This window comes from Balaenoptera ricei, chromosome 10 (assembly GCF_028023285.1).
Source record: "Balaenoptera ricei isolate mBalRic1 chromosome 10, mBalRic1.hap2, whole genome shotgun sequence".
Lineage (NCBI taxonomy): Eukaryota > Metazoa > Chordata > Mammalia > Artiodactyla > Balaenopteridae > Balaenoptera > Balaenoptera ricei.
Window position 1 is genome coordinate 5,847,488 of NC_082648.1, and position 12,533 is coordinate 5,860,020.

The 12,533-nt window shown below is 40.9% G+C and overlaps 1 protein-coding gene across 3 annotated transcripts in view; it reads right to left on the reverse strand.

The window, feature by feature from the left end:
* Positions 1-12,533, reverse strand: part of VWF (von Willebrand factor) — a 161,112-nt gene that overhangs the window by 139,744 nt on the left and 8,835 nt on the right. For all 3 annotated transcript variants that reach the window (XM_059935150.1, XM_059935147.1, XM_059935148.1), the window contains 2 exons: positions 10,278-10,449; positions 5,985-6,105 (listed from right to left, as the gene is read on the reverse strand). The gene's annotated coding sequence lies outside the window, so the exon portion shown is untranslated. The remainder of the gene's footprint in view (positions 1-5,984; positions 6,106-10,277; positions 10,450-12,533) is intronic.

Below are 12,533 nucleotides of genomic sequence, written 5' to 3' on the forward strand. Positions count from 1 at the left end.
CAGCCAAAAAAAAAAGAATAAAATAAATAAATTTAAAAGAAAAAGACAAATGACCCAAATAGAATGGGCAAAAGACTTGAATAGACATTTCTCCAAAGAAGATATATACAAGGGCCAAAAAATACATGAAAAGATGCTCAGCATCATTAGTTATCAGGGACATGTGAATCAAAACCACGAGATACCACTTCACACTTCATCAGGATGGATATAGTAAGAAGCGAAAAGTGTTGGAGAGATTGTGGAAAAATTGAATCCCTCACCTCGTACATTGTTGGTGAGAATGTGAAATGGTGCAGTTCTTGTGGAAAATAGTCTGGTGGTTCTTCAATAAGTTAAACATATAACACCATATTACCCAGCAATTCCATTCCTAGGTATATACTCAGGAAAATTAAAAACAGGTGCTTAGGGACTTCCCTGGTGGCACAGTGGTTAAGAAACCGCCTGCCAATGCAGGGGGCATGGGTTCAAGCCCTAGTCCAGGAAGATCCCACAGGCCAAGGAGGAACTCAGCCCGTGCGCCACAACTACCGAGCCTGCGCTCTAGAGCCCGTGCTCCACAACAAAAGAAGCCACAGCAACGAGAAGCCCGCGCACCGCAACGAAGAGTAGCCCCCACTCGTCGCAACTAGAGAAAGCCCGCGTGCAGCAACGAAGACACAACACAGCCAAAAAGAAAGAAAGAAAGAGAGAGAAAGAGAGAGAAAGAAAGAAAGAAAGAAAGAAAAAAAATCATCATAGACTAAACAGCAGGAATTGAAAACAAAAGAATAAGACGTCTCTAGAAAAGAAGAGGAAGACTTGAAAAAGAACCTTTAGACAACTATAATCCAATAAAATTTTTTTAAAAAAAGAACTTACAGAAGTGAAAATATATAGTAAATTAATTTTTAAAATTCCGATACAAACACCAGATATCTTGGAAGAAAAATTTGCTGGAAGGTAGAGTTTAGGAAATTATAAGGAGATGAAAAACGATAGAAGGAGAAGATCCAAAAAGAAGTGCTGAGACTATGTCCTTCAGTGTAGATTCCCATCCACACTACCTTAGCTTGAATGCCACTCCCTCCCCCAACCCCAAAGCAGGCCCTGAGAATTTTAGTGCAGATAATTTATTTGGGAAAGCAGGAAACACTGGCAGACAAGTGGAGACATGATACGGGGACGGGAGAACAGCCAATAAAAGGTGTTTATTAAGCCAGCTACCACGTGGTCAGCTGAGCTTCATCCATGAGGAAAGTCTAGGAGAAAGGTTAAGGCACATGCCACAGAATTATCCCACTGCTGGGTCAAGAAAGCAGAGGTATTTCTAAAATACCCTACACTGGTCCTTAACTGTCAAGGGCTGCTCCTGGGCTCATTAACTCCTCAATACTCTGGGCCTTGAGCACAGAGGTTCAGACCCTGGCAGTCTAGAAGAAGCACATGAAGGTTAAGGTCAGGGGGATGTGTGAGGGGGTTAACTAGGTAGTTAAATTATCATTCAGAGATTGGGGAAAGTAGAAACATTTTTTTCAGAAAACAGGCAGTGTGTTTATTATTAACAGTCCTTTCTGAAAGAACTACTAAAGAAGATACTTCAGGAAGAAGAAAATTAAACCCACAAAGAAAATGCCAGAGGAAAAGATACAGAAAGAAATTGGTAAATACGGGGGTAAAGAGGAGCAGGCAGTGATTGCATAAAACAATAACAATAATAAGGATAAACTGCAGAGTTAAAAAATAAGATGGAACCAAAATACCAGACAGCAACAGCACCTAGGATGGGGAGGGGGTGATGAGAGTGGAAGTGTAGTAAGGTCCTTGTATTGCTCAGAAGAAAGAAAGAGGTGATAACTGTAGACTTTGTGGTGGCTAGAATGCACAGTCAAATTTTAAGAGAGGATGCTAAAAAAATAGAATTGAATATATGTTTTCCAAACCATTGAGGGGTGGAGGGTGGGGAGCTGGAAACAAAGAAATCTAGACTGACCCAGGAGAAAACACAGAAACAGCACGACAAATAGTATAAAATAAGATAGAAAAAATCCAAACAATGACAGTCAGCAGTAAAAAGAAACAGATTATCAGGTTGGATGACACACATCTAGCAATGTTCAAGAGCTAGGCCTAAAACATAAAGACACAATACTTCAAGGAAAAAAAAAAGAACAGCCAAACGATAACCAAGAGAAAGCTGATTATACTACTATCAGACAAAACAGACCTTAAGAAAAAAAGTCATTATTACAGACAAAGAGGATACAAAGAAGATAAAAAGAGAAATGTACCAGGAAGCTATAATTATGTGCACTTCATAATATCAGCTCAAAATGTATAAAGAAAAAAATTATTGAATTATAAGGCAAGGCGGAAAAAGCTTTGGGTAAAAATCAACAACATCCACTTATGGAAAACAAGCACACAAAAACATTTTTGAAACCCACAAAAAGAAGGGAGTGTCCTTGACCTGAGTAATAGAGCAAACCTCACAATTATGGTAAAAATATAAGCCACTTTCCCTTTAAAAATCAGAACAAGACAAAAATGCCCAATATCATCACTGCTAGTCAACATTGGATCAGATGCCCAGGCCAGTACAGAAAAAAAAAAAAGAAAAGAAAAGAAAAAAAGAAAAGGAAATATAAGGTATATGGCTTCAAAAAGAAAAAGCAAGAGGGACTTCCCTGACAGTCCAGTGGTTAAGACTCTGTGTTTCCAACGCAAAGGGCACAGGTTTGATCCCTGGTCAGGGAACTAAGGTCCTGCATTCCGTGTGGTACAGCAAAAGAAAAAAAAAAAAAAAAAAAGCAAGAGAGTTATTATTTAAAGATATGACTGTCTATGTAAAAAAATTCCAGAGAATTCTACATAAGAGAATTTTATTAGAGTTCAGCAGTTTGCTAAAATAAGACTAATCTTTAAAATCTATTATGTTCCTATATAATTACAAAATGTAATATTTAAAGTGACACTATTAGTAAAACAACAAAGTGACCCTATTAGTAAAACAACAAAAACTAAATACAATAAAAATAAATTGTTCTTAAGAATAAATAAATAATTCTTAAGAATAAATACAATAAAATCTGCACATAACCATTATGCAGAAAATCATAACTTTTATTGCAAGACATAACAGAAGACCCAACAGGGAGATACACTGTGTTCATACTTACTGAAATCACAGGATTGTAAAGATACCAATTATCTCCAAATTAGTGTATAAATTAAATGCAATTCCAATCAAAATCTAACAGGGTTTTTCATGAAATTAGACAAGCTGATACAAAATCCTTGTGGAAAGCAAAAGATTAAGAATAGTTCAGACAATTTCAAATTTTAAATTGTCAATAAAAATGGACAATGGCTATTATCAAAAAGATAAGTTTTTATTATCAAAAAGGTAAAAAATAATAAATGTTGGTGAGGATGTGGAGAAATGAGAACACTTGTGCACTGTTGGTGGGAATATAAACTGGGAGAGCCACTATGGAAAACAATACAGAGATTCTCAAAAAAATTTAAATAGAACTACCATATGATCTAGTAATCCCACTTCCCTGTATATATCTGAAAGAAATTAAATCACTATTTCAAAGAAATGTGTGCACCCTCATGTACCTTAGAGCAGCATTCACAGTAGCCAAGATAGGGAAACAACTGATATACCCATTGATAGAGGAATGGATACAGAAAATGTGGTATATATACAATGGAATATTATTATTCAGCCGTAAAGAGATGGAAATCTTGCCATTTGCAACAACGTGGATGAAACTTGAGGGCATTATGCTAAGTGAAATAAGCCAGAGAAATACAAATACGTGATCTCACTTATACGTGAAACCTAAAACAAAAACTCACTTATACGTGAATGATGTCACTTATACGTGAACGATCTCACTTATACGTGAAATCTAAAACAAAAACAAAAACGAACAACAACAGCAACAACACCAAAACAAGAAACCAAGGTCACAGGAACAACAACAGCAACAACACCAAAACAAGAAACCAAGGTCACAGAAACAGAGAACAGATTGGTGGTTGTCAGAGGCAGGGGGTAAGGGGTGGGCAAAATGGGTGAAGGGGGTCAAAAATACAAACTTCCAGTTATAAAATAGGTAAGTCATGGGATGTATTGTACAGCATGGCGACTACAGTTAATAATACGGCATTCAGTATTGGAAAGTTGCTGAGAGAGTGGATCTTAAAAGTTCTCATCACAAGAAAAAAAGCTGTTACTGTAACTATGTGTGGTGATAGATGTTAACATGTTACTTAGACTAATTGAGGTGATCAATTCACAATATTTACAAATATCAAATCATTACATTGTATACCTGACACCAATATAATGTTAAGTGTCAGTTATACCTTTTTTTTTTTTTTTTTTTTTTTTTTTGGGCTGTGCCATGCAGCTTGTGGGATCTTAGTTTGTCCACCAGGGATTGAACCCAGGCCACGGCAGTAAGAGTGCTGAGTCCTAACCACTGGGCTGCCAGGGACTTTCCTTTCTTTTTATTTTTTTAAATTATATCTTAATTTTTTTTAAAAATTTAAGGTATGGACAAACTACCCAGTAGCAATAGATATTGATATAGAAAGGCAATTCACAGAAAAGAAAAAAACCCATTTGGCCAGTAAACATATGAAAAATCATTCAACCCCACTGGCCACTAGGGAAATCCAAAATAAAACCACATAGCTATCTTCCCATCACATTGGCCAGGATGTGGGGCTATTGGAACTATTTGCTGTTGTTAGGACAACTGGTATATCACTTTGGAGGAAAATCTGGAAATAGCTAAGAGATTTAAAGATGCTCTTCCCATGGCCCAGTACATGCACTCCTGGGCATACCACTTGGCGAAACTTTCACCTACGTGCACAAAGCAACTTGCACAGAATGTTCACTGCAGCAGTGAATGTAGTTCACAAGCATGTAAACAACTAAATATACTTCAACAGTATGAATAAACAAATGGTGATACATTCATCCTATGAAATACCAAACAGCAGTCAAAAATAATCAAGGCTACATCTACCAACATGGATAAATCCCCAAAATAATGTTGAGCACAAAATAAAAGCAAGTGTCAGAGACTCTCTACGGCATGATAGTATTTATGTAAAGCTAAATAAAGACCATGTAAAATAAAACAGTATATTACTGCTTATAAATATGTTTAATTGCAAGAGAAGTCAACATGTACGGTGGATAGCCACTAAATTCAGGGCAGTGGTCACCTTTAGGGAGGAAGAGAGAAGACAGGATCCAGGGAGTGGTACATGAGGGGCTATATCTCTCTGTATATGTTTTATTTACTTAACAATTTCAAAAATATGAGACAAATATGGAAACACATTAAGAAGGCTGGAACATGCCAAAACATGGAAACAACCTAAATGTCCATCAACAGATGAATGAATAAAGATGTGGTACATATATACAATGGAATACTACTCAGCCATAAGAAAAGAATGAAATAATGCCATTTGCAGCAACATGGGTGCAAGTAGAGATTATCATACTAAGTGAAATAAGTCAAAAAGAGACAAATACCGTATGATATCACTTATATGTGGAATCTAAAATATGACACAAATGAACCTATCTATGAAACTGAAACAGAATCAGGGACACAGAGAAAAGACTGGTGGTTGCCAAGAGGGAGGGGGGTGGAAGAGGGTTGCATTGGGAGTTTGGGATTAGCAGACGCAAACTGGTATATAGGATGGATAAACAACAAGGTCCTACTGTATAGCACAGGGAACTATATTCAATATCCTGTGATAAGCCATAATGGAAAAGAATATGAAAAAGAATATATATATATGTATAACTGAGTCACTTTGCTGTACAGCAGTAATTAACACAACATTGTAATTCAACTATACTTCAATAAAAAAATAAATTTGTATAAAAAGATGGCTGGAACATGGATATCTTTATATTATCCTCTCTAGTTTTCTGGACAGTTGAAATTTTCACTTACAAGATAAAGCCCTGATGCCAGTGACCTTGGCGTGTTGGCTTTGCCCTCACAAATAGCAGAGGGTCCAGCATCCTTGCACACCCATCTTCACATACAAGGCCTACTGCCTTAAAGCAAACTCCTAGATGTGAAAAAAATCACTGGGTTAAAAGTCACAAAAATTGTTAAGACTTATATACATCCTGCCAAGAACTATATCAATTTACCCTTCCATGGCATTTTATTAGTTATGGACTGAATGTTTATGTCCCCCAAAATTCATATTTTGAAGTCCTAACCCCCAATGTGATGGCATAAGGAGATGAGGCCTTTCAGAGGTATTTAGGGTTAGATGAGGTTGTAAGTGTGGGGCCCCATGGTGGGATTAGTGCCCTTATAAGAACAGGAAGAGACACCAGCGTTTTCTCTCTCTACCGTATGAGGACACAGGGAGAAGACAGCCATATGCAAGCCAGGAAGCGGGCCCTCACCAAGAACCAAATCTGCAAGCACCTTGATCTTGGACTTCCAGCCTCCAGAACTGTGAGAAATAAGTGTCTGTTGTTTAAGCCATCCAGTCTATGGTATTTTGTTACAGCAGCCTGAGCTGACTAAGAGTTATTTTTTTATTATTTAGTAATTTAACTGGCAAAAACTGGTATGAGATTATTTTTTAATATTCATCCCTTTAAATATTGGGGGGATGTTTTCTAATACTGTCCATTTGTATTTCTTCTTTTGTGAATTTCTGGCTAGTTTATTTATTTATTTACTATTTTTGGCTGCGTTGGGTCTTCATTGCTGCGTGGGGTCTTTCTCTAGTTACCACGAGCAGGGGCTACTCTTTGTTGCAGCGCACAGGCTTCTCATTGAGGTGGCTTCTCTTGTTGCGGAGCACAGGCTCTAGGCGTGCGGGCTTCAGTAGTTGTGGCACACAAGCTCAGTAGTTGTGGCTCGAGGGCTCTAGAGCACAGGCTTAGTTGCTCCGTGGCATGTGGGATCTTCCCGGACCAGGGCTTGAACCCGTGTCCCCTGCATTGTCAGGTGGATTCTTAACCACTGCACCACCAGGGAAGTCCCCTGGCTAGTGTCTAGCTCATTTTCAATGGAGATGTTTATCTTTTCCTATTGATTTGTAAAAGCTCTTTAGAGATAAGGAATAATATTTTTGTTTCCTCACATTAATATGTGAATGTTTTTCTCAGTTCTTCATTTACCTTTAATTTTTACTTATGGTGGGTTTTTTTATGTTACAGGGGTTTGGGGGATTGTTTGATGTTCTGGGGGCGAGGGGTGTTAGGTATCATGGATACAAAGTAAAAGTACAAACACAAAATGTTTGAAAGGAAACAGTGAAAAATCAAATCTCCCCTTCTCCCTAGTGGGTGACCAACTGTCCCAGTTTGCCCTGAACTGAGGGACTTTTGGGGACATGGGATTTTCATTACTAAAACTAGGACAGTTCTCAGCAAACTGGGACAGTTGGTCACCCTACCAGCCTCCTAGTTCCCTTCTCAGAGGCAATACTGTCTCCAGTTTCTTGGGTAGCCTTCCAAAAACACTACAAAAGTTTTAAACATTCATCTTCAAATCTGTTGTGGAGAATGTGAATTTTAGCCCACAAACCTGCATTTGCAAGATATGTCACATCCTTTTAATTTCTTTAAATCAAATTAAACATAACCTTCTTTACAGTCAGGGTGACACAAGAATCCAGGGGGGGTTATGGAGGGCTCAGAAAACACTGAACTCAAATCTTTAGTCCACCCCTCTCGCTGCTTCCCGCTTCCTAAGCCCACATGACTTCTTTTATTTATTTAATTTTTTTTTAGGATTTTTTTGATGTGGACCATTTTTAAAGTCTTTATTGAATTTGCTTGAGCAATTTGAAATATTCCTTCTGTTTTTATATTTTGGTTTTTTGGCCACAAGGCACGTGGGATCTTAGCTCCCCGACCAGGGATCAAACCCTCACCCCCTGCATTGGAAGGCGAAGTCTTAACCACTGGACAGCCAGGGAAGTCCTCCCACAGGACTTCTTTAAAGACCAGCATCCCAGCAACTTCCAGGGCCTGTTGGCATGACCTCTGGGTCTGGCCGCCAATGGCCTCTGGAGACCCCACCACCTCTCTTTCTGTGGACCTTCCTCCTTCTCAGGCCTCATGACCAGTCTTAACTTCCTCCTGGGCCCCCATGAGCACCGGCACCCGACCCCACCGTGCACCCCACTCATCGCCCACTGGCTTCGCTCCCCAGACACCTCCTGTGCTCACTCACACAGAGTCACCGTCCAAAAGGCACTCCCTCTCCCCCCATTCCTTCTCTCTGCTAATTATCCTTCCCTTGGCCTTTGGTGCCAGGCCCTCTGCTACATGCTTCACATGCATTCTTTTTTTTTTTTTTTTAATTTATTTATTATTTTTTTATATTTATTTTTGGCTGCGTTGGGTCTTTGTTGCTGCACGCGGGCTTTCTCTAGTTGCGGTGAGTGGGGGCGACTCTTCGTTGTGGTGCGTGGGCTTCTCATTGCGGTGGCTTCTCTTGTTGCGGAGCACGGGCTCTAGGCACGTGGGCTTCAGTAGTTGTGGCGTACAGGCTCAGTAGTTGTGGCTCGCAGGCTCCAGAGCACAGGCTCAGTAGTTTGGCACACAGGCTTAGTTGCTCTGCAGCATGTGGGATCTTCCCGGACCAGGGCTCGAACCCGTGTCTCCTGCATTGGCAAGCGGATTCTTAACCACTGCGCCACCAGGGAAGTCCTTCACATGCATTCTTACACTCAATCCTCCTGTATAGTTTCCTGGGGCTGCAGTAACAAACTATCACAAACTGGGTGGCTTAATACATCAGAAATGTATTCTCTCAAAGTTCTGTAGCAGTCCGAAAACAAGATGGCAACAGGGCCAAGCTACTCCAATGGCTCTAAGAGAGAGAGCTTCCTGCCTCTTCCAGCTTCTGAGGGCTCCAGACTTCCTTGGCTGTGGCTGCATTGCTCCAATCTCTGCCTCCGTATTCACACTGTCTCCCCTCCTCCCTCTGTGTCTCCCCTCTGTATTTCTTAAAAAGACACTTGTCATGAGAGCCCATCTATGTAATCTAAGGTGCTCTCATCTTGATATCCTTAAGTATATCTGCAAAGACCCTTTTTCCAAATAAGATCACATTCACAGGTCCCGGGGGTGAGAATGTGGACGTATCTTTTGGGGAGGGGCACCATTCAACCCACTACACGTCCTAACAACCATTCACCTCAGAGATAAGGATGCCGAGGCTCAGACAGGCTAAGTAACTTGCAGAAGATCACCCCGTTACGAAAAGACAGCCGGCTCTGAACCCACGTCTGTCTGATGCAAAGTTCATGTTTTTTCTACTACACGTGTACTATTCCAGGAGGCTCTTCTCCTTTCCTGCTCCCCTCTTCCCCACTTACCTGTCTAGAAACGACTTTCCTATCTTTGAACCACCCTGGATGTCTCTAGGGAAACCCATCTTGCCTTCTATTTTCCTCTTTAAATCTCATCTCCTCTACTCTTTGCTCTCCTAGAAGATGGACCACGCCTTACCCATCCCTGTAATTTCCCAAGTACATGGCTCTGAGCATGGCACATAATAAGTGTTCCAGAAATGCTCGATGAACTCCCTGTGTTGTTTCATTAGCATAAAATATTAAAAAGTAGATCCAGGGCTGATGTCGCAAGGAAAGAATTGCTCAAAATCTGAGGAGGTTGTCAGCTGCTCTCCAATTTGTCAACACAGAAGTTTAAGAAAACCACTCACCAGAGGGTCAGGGAGAAATTGCAAAGGGAAAGTCATGGGTTTGCTCTGCTAGGGGACAGTGACATCAGACAGTGACATCAGACCAGGGTCGTGCACCCATTTGTCATTCTGCAGCCGTAACTGGTATGACTCTCCAGGACTATTTCTAAACGACACTGGAATTTCTATTTTGTCAGAGTATAACACTCCTGACTGGAATATTAAGACTACATAGATAAATACAGTTGGGATTCCCGATTGGCTAAGAAGGGAGCTGTGTAAACCACCAGCTGCAGCGGAGGGTGCGCTGGTGCTGTGCGCAGAGGGCACAGGGCTGCGGGCACAGGGCTGCAGGGTGATCAACTCTTCAATCCCGGACTCTACTTAGCACACCTAGACTCCTGCTGTCACCACAAGAGCCACTTCCTTCAGGAAATTCCCAGGTCAGAGGCCAAGCCATCGAGTTTTACATTTGACAGCTTAAGCCCAGTGGTTTCAATACATATTTTATATATTAAATGCAATTGATCAGTAAACACATTTGAAAACTGCCCAGGGTACCTTTTCTGAGTTACTGTTTCCACTGAGGTTGTTGGTTTTCCTGGAATTCTGTAACGTTCTTTGTATATAAAAGCATGTTATTTGAGGGACTTCCTTGGCAGTCCAGGTGTTAAGACTCCGCGCTTCCACTGCAGGGGGCATGGGTTCTATCCCTGGTCGGGGAACAAAGATCCTGCAAAAAAAAATTTTTTTTTAAATAAAAGCGTGCTATTTGAAATGAAAGCTATAGACTGTGGCCCACAGCAGCCTTGAGCTACCCGAGTGTTTGGGTTACATTTACATAAGTCTGGGGCAAAATTGCATTGACCTGATGGATGCGTCACCAGCCCAGAGCACGCCTCCTCTGCCCTGACCTGTGGCTACCTCTCCCTCCTCTGCCCTCTTGCCACTCACTTGGCAAGGACCCACATGATATCTGTCAGCAATGTTCGTATTTTCCTATAACATGTGAGGTGCTGTTGCCTTATCTCCCTAATCAGACCACCAGTTCCATGAGAACAGGAATGGAATTTTGAAAACAGCCTGGCTTCCCAGACGACACCCCGCCTCCAGACACAGGACCCTTAGCAAAAGTGACCCTTCAAATCCCTGAGCCCCAGCCCCAGCTCGGGATGTCTGGGCACACCCCTCTCTAGCTGGGGCACCACCCCAGGGCAGAGCAGCCCTGCAGCCTCACACCACGGAGATGAAGCCCCACACCCAGACATTGCTCTGTAGCAACTTCTTAAATACAAATAAAAGGGGGCGTGCTAAGAGCTTCAAACAGTGCGAGAGGGTCAAGGGACAGAGCCTTCACATTCATCCAGGATGATGGCTGCGGAAGGCTTCAGGGAGGGACAGGGTTGACTTGGCCTGGGTAGGGTGGGTAAAATGATTGTTTTAATAGTTTTAATAGCTTTTTTATTATTATAAAAGTAACATGTGGTCATGGTAGGGGAGAAAAAGTATGGACAAATAAAAATAAGAAAATAAAAATCACCCATAATCCCACTACCCAGGAACAACCACCATCAACAGTTTAGAATGCTGCTGTCCTGTCTTTTTTAATGTATATGTAATATAATTTTTAAATAAAATCTTCCTATACAGGGGGTTTTGTAATCTGCTTTTGAATATATCGTAAGTGTTTTTCAACGCATTAATACTTTAGGGTGTTTGGCTTTTGTTCACTGCATACTTCACTTCTTGTTATTCCACAATTTAACCAGCTCCGTATCGTTGGATGTTTATTTAGGTTGGTTCTACTTTTTTCTTTTTGTTAACAATGCTGCATTCAATATCTTGTAATAACCAATAATGGAAAAGAATCTGAAAAAGAATATATACATACATATATATATATATATATATATATATATATGAATCACTTTGCTGTACACCTGAAACTAACACAACATTGTAAATCAACTATACTTCAATAAAAAAATTTTTTTAAAAACAATGCAAACAGAATAAGTAAAATAAAAAACAATGCTTCAGTGAATATCTTTGAAACTGTATCTATGCACAACCCTCAGGATTATTTCCATAGTATGAAACTCCTATACATGGAAATGGAATTTCTGGGTCAACGGTCATCCACATTTTAAGGCCTTTGATGATGAGGCCAAATAGGATTGTGACAGGTGAAAATGAGGGCAAAGGGCATTTCAGATGCAAAGAAAGAAGTAAAAGCATAGAAGCAGGAAAGCTCTGGGCATGTTAGAATAAATAAATGCCATAATAGGCTGGTAGTTAATGCATGTAAAGGAAACTAGTGAGAGATAAGACAAGAAAAAGTGGTAAGACAGCTCATCAAGGACCCTGAGTCAGGGTTAAGGGTCTGTGTTTATCCAGTAGACTCTGGGCCAAACACTCTGGCTACAGTGGAAAGGGATTGTAGAGGGGCCGGATGGACATGGGAGACCAGTCAGGGGGCTAATGGACTCTTCCAGAAGAGGCACAGTGAGGGCCTGAAGAGGGCCATGGGCTTGAGAAGAGAAGAACGGGTACAGTCAACCAGGTGATTGCCCTAAGACATCTTCCCCTTAGCCCCCCAAACCTGTGAATGTCACCTTACAGGGCAAAAGGGACTTTGCAGATGTGGTTCAGTTAAAGATATTGAGATGGGGGATTATCTTAGATTGTCCCGGGAAGCCCAGTCTAATCACGAGGGTCCTTACACGAGAGGCAGGAGGGTCAGGGTCAGGGAAGGTGGTTGCAGAAGCAGAGGTTGGAGTTGTGAGGGGCCACGAGCCAAGGAGTGAGGGCAGCCTG